Source organism: Schistocerca nitens, chromosome 4 (genome assembly GCF_023898315.1).
Source record: "Schistocerca nitens isolate TAMUIC-IGC-003100 chromosome 4, iqSchNite1.1, whole genome shotgun sequence".
Taxonomy (NCBI): Eukaryota; Metazoa; Arthropoda; class Insecta; order Orthoptera; family Acrididae; genus Schistocerca; species Schistocerca nitens.
This window is the reverse complement of record NC_064617.1, coordinates 16,493,448-16,499,691: the sequence shown is the minus strand read 5'-3', so window position 1 is coordinate 16,499,691 and position 6,244 is coordinate 16,493,448. Positions and strand designations below refer to the sequence as shown.

The 6,244-nt window shown below is 37.6% G+C and overlaps 1 non-coding gene across 1 annotated transcript; it reads left to right on the top strand.

Moving 5' to 3' along the window:
• Nucleotides 1–1,346: 1,346 nt before the first annotated feature.
• Trnas-cga (transfer RNA serine (anticodon CGA)) lies at nucleotides 1,347–1,421 on the top strand. The gene has a single exon. It is a non-coding gene; the product is annotated as a tRNA-Ser (tRNA).
• The last annotated feature ends 4,823 nt before the right edge of the window (nucleotides 1,422–6,244 follow it).

Sequence of the window (6,244 nt, the reverse complement as noted above, 5' to 3'; positions counted from 1 at the left end):
AACTGCACAGACGCGACGCGGCTTCCGACACGGAGTGTGTGCTGATACGAATCTAGAAGAGAACTGGGGCCTGACTCTAGCTCGCATCACTCTTATTTATGTAGCCGCGGTGCGAACCGCCGAAGGCGCAGCCGACAACATTTGCCTTCCTGACTAGTTGCTGGGGCTAGCAGAACAACACTTCAAGTTACTAAATAATTAATTGCTTCATTCACTGAAGGCCAATGAAACTCTCAATTTAATTGTGCAATCAGCACACAGGTAAGTATCTATAATAAAATTCGGATGTGGCTTGGTTAAATACTTTTGGCGAGAGTATTATTTTAGTTGCCAGCACGCGATAGATGAGCTCTGCCACCCTTCGGAGAGACGCTACAGCTACAGTTTTATAGCTACCTTTTGGAAACTTCTCACAAGTTTGTTGTTATAGCGTATCTCCATTCTACCTAAATCTAAACATCCCAGCTTTATCTAATCACTTACCTAATCTATCTTTCTTCTGTACTTTAGGACACAAAAACAGAAAATTTCAACCAATATATTACTTTGTGAGATCCAGCTTACTGTTTCCATTGTTACAATGGAAAAGGAAGCCAAATATAAATTTTGAAGTTTCTAGCTCCTTCCCGATGCGCCGATGATTTTTACTTAAAACGTCCAAATTTCGAAAACTGTTAAAAGTTACTAAACTGAAACTTAACACATTATTATTTTAGCATCACTCCTGACATGCTATTAACTTTTCAGATCATTTACTTTACTTTTAAGGTATTGCACAACATTCGTGACGTCATAGCTAGTTAGAGCAGACTAGGCTGGCACACAATGGAAAGCATATGAATTCTATGTGGTATGAGTGGGCTGCTTCCCTACATCACCCTCTACTTAATTTTTTTGAATGTAAATGAAAAAAGTTATTTACAAAAGAGGAAGCAAGAGTACAGCTTAACGCACTACGAAAATGGAAAATTTGAAATTTAAACATTTAGAAATGTTAAAAGAAAACTTATTACTTACTCCAATTATTCATATTGCTGCCATGTTCACTAGCACTCCTGAAAGGAAGGATATTGCGGAGACATGGCTTAGCCACAGCCTGGGGGATGTTTCCAGAATGGTCCGGCACACAGTTTTAATCTGCCAGGAAGTTTCATATCAGCGCACACTCCGCTGCAGAGTGAAAATCTCATTCTGGAAACATCCCCCAGGCTATAGCTAAGCCATGTCTCCGCAATATCCTTTCTTTCAGGAGTGCTAGTTCTACAAGGTTCGCAGGAGAGTTAAGTTTGGAAGGTAGAAGGCGAGGTACTGGCAGAAGTGAAGCTGTGAAGACGGGGCGTGAGTCGTGCTTGGATAGCTCAGTTGGTAGAGCACTTGCCCGCGAAAGGCAAAGGTCCCGAGTTCGAGTCTCGGTCCGGCACACAGTTTTAATCTGCCAGGAAGTTTCATATCAGCGCACACTCCGCTGCAGAGTGAAAATCTCATTCTGGAAATATCCCCCAGGCTGTGGCTAAGCCATGTCTCCGCAATATCCTTTCTTTCAGGAGTACTAGTTCTACAAGGTTCGCAGGAGAGCTTCTGTAAAGTTGAAAGGTGACTACACTGAGCCACAGCGCCAGAGATCGCGCTAGAGAGTATTGTTCCGCCGCCTCCACTGGCAGTGGTTGTTGAGAACTCGTAGTAGTCAGTGCTTGTTAAGAACTCGTAGCAGAGAGTGTTTGTTGAGATGTGCTAGTAGGGAGTGCTTGCTGAGATGTGATACTGAAAAGTTCTTGTTGAGATGTGGTAATAGCGAGTCGGTGTGGAGATATATTGTAATGATTAGAGTGATTTTGGTCAATATATGAAGGTAACGAAACTTGATTTATTTTTCATTATTTAATGTCTTAAATAATGCGTCATTACAGGTTCAGTCAACAAAGCATCTGGCTTGTGTTCTTGTATTAGAGTGTAATTCTGGTTTTCTTGAGTAATTATGGTATTTCTATTTCCTTTAATTAATTCAGTATAAATGATATTTAAAATTTCTTGTGTTGTTGAAGAAGAACCGTGCCAGATGCGTACATTGAGTCATACTTCCACACACAGAACAGTTATACTTGTGCTTTGGTTACGTAGGTTTTATAGTTGCTGGGGACTTAATTAATTAATTGTGTTCACGAAATTTTTATTTCATTCTTTGCTGTTGTTCTATGCAGTCAGATTGCGTAATAATACTAGTCAGGGCCTACCGTTTACGAGACTTCGTAACCGAACAGACAGCTACTGAAGCAAAAAATTAAAATTATTTGTATTCTATTTTAATTAAGCCCCCATGCACGTGGCGACCCTGCCAGGATCGTCCCTTGAATTTCTTCTGATTGTAGAAATAGTAGACAGTAGTATTGTTGTAGTAATTTGTAGTTTAGTAATTGTAGTCTATATTGCATGTGTAGATTTGGTAATTGTCATTCTTCTAATGGTATTTTTTTTGCAAAATTTCATTTCTGTTCTCTTGTCTACGGGTTTGACAATTTAGTGCAATTATTTCAATTGTTCGATTAATCGTGTTTGAGGGAAACATTTCGTGTGAATGGTATTGTTGGAAATAAGGAGGCATTGTGTGTAATTTTCGTACAGTGACGAGATTGTACATTTTGTAAATGATTATGCGATCAATGAAAAAGGCAAAAATGATGAATAGTGAGAATGACGAAATTGTTAACATGGCGAACTCGCCAACAGAGGAAAACAGTATCATGAATAATGAAGTGGAAAACAATTTAATAAGTCGGGAAAATAGTCCGGAACCATTTCAAAATTTTTCTCAATCAGAAAATTCACAGAATACGAGATTAACGACAGAAGATATGGAGCAGTTGATGAGTGCAATATTAAATTTGGGAACTGAATTAAAAACAGTGGGATCACAAGTAGGAACAATTAAAACAGAGATGGGAACTTTGCGATCTGAAATTAAAACTGATATAGGAACAATTAAAACTGAGATGAAAGCAATGACAACACGGATATGCTCAAAAATAGAAACAATTAAAACCGAATTAAAAACAGTGGGATCACAGTTACGATCTGAAATTAAAACCGAGATGGAGACAATGGAAACACAGTTAGGTTCACGAACAGGGACATGTTTCAAAATCATGAAAGATGAATCAAAGAAAGAAATTAGAGAAGAAGTACAACCGATTTTGAATGCTCACAATAATAGTTTAATTTCAACAGAAATCAGACAAGAGGAACAGGACAGAGAACGGGAAAAAAAGATCGTGTGATAGTACAAAAATTTTCAGAATTAAATTTACAACGTGCACACGATAAGGAAAAATAATTGAGAGAATTGAGGAATCCGTACCAAATGACAGAATAAATAATTTAACGCAACAGTGTGAACAGTTAACTACTAAATGTGACAATACCGAAACCCGAGTTGCGACACTTATGAAAGACGTAAACTTATTGGAAAGAGATGAGGAGATTTCAGATAAATTGATAAGTCTTAGTTTAAATGGGGATAGAGATTCAGACTGACTGTTCGGAAATTTAAGATCTTTCGCAATTCTAAGTATGACATACATCCATGTTCATGGCTAGATCAATTTACGTACGCACTTCCGCCAAATTTGCCACTAATTCACAAACTGAAATTTATGTGCAGCTATTAAAGTCCTCAGGGGATTCACTACACTAAGTGAATATGTGCCGTAGCGTGCATAGGGCCCCGAGCTGTAGTGGTGCTATTTCCCTTTTAGTTTTCTGCACCGCTGCCTACTCTTTCACTATTCTTTGCATCTATAAAAAACAATTCTTCTACTATCCATCTATCTAGACTGTAGGTAAAGATTAACCGGATTTGACTGTTTTACCCAAAAGTGACTTTGGAAATTACCGTTTGGACTTACTATTTTCTGCAGCATTAATTCGTAGTTTAAACGAAATCTTACCTGTTTATCTTCGTGACAATATTACTTCATATGTTGACGATATTCTTATTGCTAAACGTTCTTGGAGTGAGCACAACAACATTTTGGATTCATTATTACGTAGTTTTGCAAGAGTTGGCATTACTGTGAACTTGGAAAAATCTGAATTTGGTCGTTCTCAGGTGAAATTTCTCGGTCACATTATTTCTACAGAAGGTATTCTTCCTGATCCAGAAAAATTAGACGCTATTCGTAATTATGCTGTTCCTACTACAAAACGTGATGTTCGTAGTTTCCTTGGTGTCCGTAATTTTCTTAGACGCTTTGTTAGATTGGATGATTTGGCCACACCGCGTTTACACATTTCAGTTATGCGCACTTTGGTCCCAGAAAATGCTTTCATAAATTGCGAGAAAATTGCTACTTCAGTAATATGGAAAAACGTATTCGATCTGTTCTTGCCAAATGCAAATTATGTCAAAAGGCTAAGCCGCCAACTGTTTCTCACAGAGCACCGTTGTTTCCTATCATTCCAGCGAAATTAAAGGACATGGCTGCAGTCGTTTTGTTCGGGCCAGTGGTTCGTTCTACTAATGGTTTTGCGTACATTTTCGTAGCAGTGGAATTGACATCAAAATATGTGTGTTTTACACCTTTACGCAAAGCAACAGCTCGTTCAATATCTAATGCTTTCATCAAACATTTTCTTAAAGAAGTGGGTCATGTTGAAAAGGTTATATCAGATAATGGATCACAGTTTCGCTCTAAGATTTGGCTTCATACTCTACGGCGTCGGAAGATTAAACCAATTTTTATTTCACTTTTTCACCCTCAATCTAACGCTTCAGAAAGATGGATGAAGGAAATTAATAAATTGTGTCGTCTTTATTGTCATCAGAATCACAGAACTTGGAATCAGTATCTTCATATTTTTCAAAACATCCTGAATGAACTTCCTAATGACTCAACTTCTTTACCGCCTCTATTGATATTAAAAAATAAAGTACCAATAAATCGCATTTCTGAAATCGTTCCTTTTCCGCCTTCACGGAAACTGCGGCATTCTGAAGTTGTCAACCAGGCTCTACGAAATATTGCATCTGCGGCTGCTAGAAGAGAGAAATCAGCTAAACGTCCTGGTCGTTTAAAAATCTTGTCAGTTGGTCAGAAGGTGTTAATTAAGTCTCATCGTTTGTCTCATAAAGGAAAAGGCTTATGTCGCAAATTTTTTCTGCTTTATAACGGTCCATATAGAATTCGCAAAATTATCCATGATAACACTGTTGAAGAAGAAACTCTTAAATCTCGACGCCCCAAGGGAATACATCACATATCGAACGTAAAAATTTTTGTGGAATGACATACTTTTGAGAAACCAACAGTTACACGTAAACATGCAGAGAATACAAGGATACCGCGCCGTGTTCCGGCGGCGGCAGGTACTCAAAGCAACAGTGAAGTCTGCGCGGCGCACAAGGCAGTCGTTGACCGCAAACACTTCCTACGTCACGCGCCTACAGCTGATCGAGCGGTCAGTGCGAATGCACTGACAGACGTAAACAAATACACAGTCTAATTTCTCCGACTAAATTCTGTATAAAGCTATGGTGACTTTATAAATTATGTTATTAACGTTCAGTATTTTTCAGGATACGGTTGTATAAAATATTTAAGAACTTCAGGTAAATTCTGTGCGTGTCCGACGTTAAGACGACTTGCTATGGAGAAAATTTCAGGAAGAATGTAATTTCGAAGAAAAAAAAAGTAATAAATTAAAAAGGGTAACTATTAATTGAGTTTATTTTTCAGGTAACATAATTCCACCTAGGTACGTACTTTAGACGTAATTTGCTGCTCGCGATTACGTGATTTATACTTTGTGCTAAATTTCGTGTTCTATGAATTTACCAGTGAAGCGACGTGATTGCGTACATTAACTGATTTTGACAATGATTGATTAATGAACAGGCTTGTTATTTGTATATATTATGCATCGCTTGGCTGCTATGCCTTTTCACTGATGTCATATTTTTTTATTATGTGCCTGCTGTGCTTATTTATTTAAATTATAATTGTCACCTGATTAATTGTGCTGACTGTGGTTATGTATGTAAGTTATACTTTGTGATTTATCTGCTTGCGCCTTCATGTTTACTTATTGAGATGCCGTATGAACATTTATTTGCTTATGCTGATATGATGATAACGGCCTGTTTATTATGTAAGATACATATTTGCTGCTTTGCGTATGGATTGCATATTTACACATTTCTGTTTGTTGTCATAACTATTCTTTAATTTGGTATATAGAATACTGATATACG